This window comes from Pteropus alecto, unplaced genomic scaffold (genome assembly GCF_000325575.1).
Source record: "Pteropus alecto unplaced genomic scaffold, ASM32557v1 scaffold164, whole genome shotgun sequence".
Classification (NCBI taxonomy): Eukaryota; Metazoa; Chordata; class Mammalia; order Chiroptera; family Pteropodidae; genus Pteropus; species Pteropus alecto.
The window spans coordinates 2,222,093-2,224,602 of NW_006439568.1; positions in this window are offsets into that span (position 1 = coordinate 2,222,093).

Consider the following 2,510-nt stretch of genomic DNA (forward strand, 5'->3'; position numbering starts at 1 on the left):
ATAATGATAAAATTGGGGGAAATTTATAATACATTATTTAAAACTTGAGTCATTTATGTTTCATTTCCAGATTTCTATATCCTTCATTACAAAACTAATAATGTGTTTTGGAAACCATTCAAACAATATAGAAATATACTAAAAACAAAAAGGTGAAAGTCTCCCTTAATCCTACTTTCCAAAGGGTACCATCATTAATATGTGTATCCTTCTAAACATATTATATACAAATAGGGAGGGTCATCTCATATCTATTAAAATTAAGTGTGAATATCATTTGACTGATCAATACCACTAGTCTGGAAGACAAAGTATATGTAAAAATGATAACATGTCACTTTCAGGGTGAGACAATAAAAAGCCAACACACAGTTCTCTAGTTTCTCTCTTTCCCAGCTACTGAAAGTATGGAGACTTCATGCCCCAGATATAGCTACAAGATGGTGGAGACTTCTTCAGCCTGATTGACTGTATGGAGCAAAGCTCTCCCCTTCCCATCCCTGGCTTGCATTATGAGAAAGAAATAAAATTCATTATGTTAAGTCTCTGAGATCTAGAGATTGCTTGTTATTGCAGCACTGTTATTTCACCAACTAATACAGAGAGATTAAGAAACTTTCCCAAGTTTTCCTTGCTACCAAGTAGAAGAGCAAAATTTAAACCTAAGTTCGAGTGCAGAGTCCCCACTCTTATACTGCTCTCCCTAAAATATCATATTGGACCTTAATAAACTATCTGGCAAGATAGGTATTACCAGCTTCATTTTACAGAGGAGAAAAGAGGTTTAGAGATAATGTCACTTACATATTCAGCTAGCTCAGTCAGTGGAGCATGAGACTGTTAGAGGTAAGGTCATTTGTTGAAGTTTACACAGCTGGCAAGCAACAGAGCTAAGATACAAACTACCTACACCCACAGCTCATACCCTCCTTTCCTCCACACTGGAAATAAAGGCTCATCCTATTTCTGAATTAATTCATGAGCTGTGTTACGCATTAATTTTAATAATCAATATAGTCAAAAATTTTAAAAACTTTTGGAATCTCTACCCATTTACCTTCTGTGGGGAAACATTGCAAAAAAGCTTTTGGCAATATTATCATTATTATCAGAAACCAATAGTGGGCAGTACACCTGCATTTCAATTTATCTGTGATTAATTTTTATATTTTTGGAATAAAGTAATGAAGACATTATCTCATTTAAAATCTACCAACATACCACTTTAATACCACTTTGCATGTTAGACCAACAGCTAAAACATTCCCCATCTCCCACATCAAGGTACTTCAAGGGGCACTATGAGCTGACCGAAAGGGCATCGAGCAACAATACTCCCAACATAATCCAAGGAAATTCCCCAGCCAGTGTCCACCAATTCAGTCTCCACCCGATTCAGAAAGCAGTAAAGGCTTTTGGCAATGAGTTCAAAAGAAAGTATCAGTTGCATTGAAAAAACAAGATGATCACTGACATTTCTGCATGCATCCTCTTAGGAAAAGCAGTCAGAAAATGCATTGTCATCACGATAAAGAGAGCACTAAACCTGAAACTTCAGGGAGTAAGACAGAAACCTCCTATGCAATCACATCTGTGTGAGAATAGCTGGACTGATGGGGATTGTTAGCCAACAGTTCAGTCTGGCTATTTTACCTCACAGAAATAATTTATTATTTCTCAATATTCAGTGAGTTACTAGACTTAAAATTCAGCATGTGTCAGAAATGCCTAGAAAGCTCATTAAAACAGATTCCTGGGCCTCATCCTTAAAGATTCTGATTCAGCAGTTCTGGGGTGGGTGTCAGAATTCCCATTTCTTATTCCAAGTGATAAAAAGCAAGGAGCTACAACCAAGACTACTCTACCCACCAAAGCTATCAGTTAGAATCAAAGGACAAATAAAGAGTTTCTCAGACAAGAAAAAGCTAAAGGAGTTTATCAACACCAAACCAGTATTACAAGACATGTTAGAGGAACTTCTTTAATAATAAGAAGAGAAATATATCAAAAATATGAATAATAAAATGGCATTAACTACATATCCACCAACAACTACTTTAAATGTAAATGAATTAAATGCTCCAATCAAATAATAGAGTGGCTGAATGAATAAGAAAACAAGACCCTTATGTATGCTGCCTACAAGAGACTCACTTCGGATCAAAAGACACTCACAGACTGAAAGTAAAGGAATGGATAAAGGAAACATATTTCATGAAAAAGGAAACAAAAAAAAACAAAAAGCTGGAGTAGCAATACTTATACTAGACAAAATAGACCTTAAAACAAAGGCTATAACAGTAGACAAGAAGAACCCAGTAATCCCACTTTTGCGTATTTAACAAACACAAAACACTGCTTTGAAGGGACATGTGAATCCATATGTTCACTGCAGCATTGTTTACAATAGCCAAGATATGGAGGCAACCTGGGTGTCCATCAATGAATGAATAGATAACGAAAAGGTGGCACACATATACAATGGAATGTTAGTCATAAAAACAAACAAA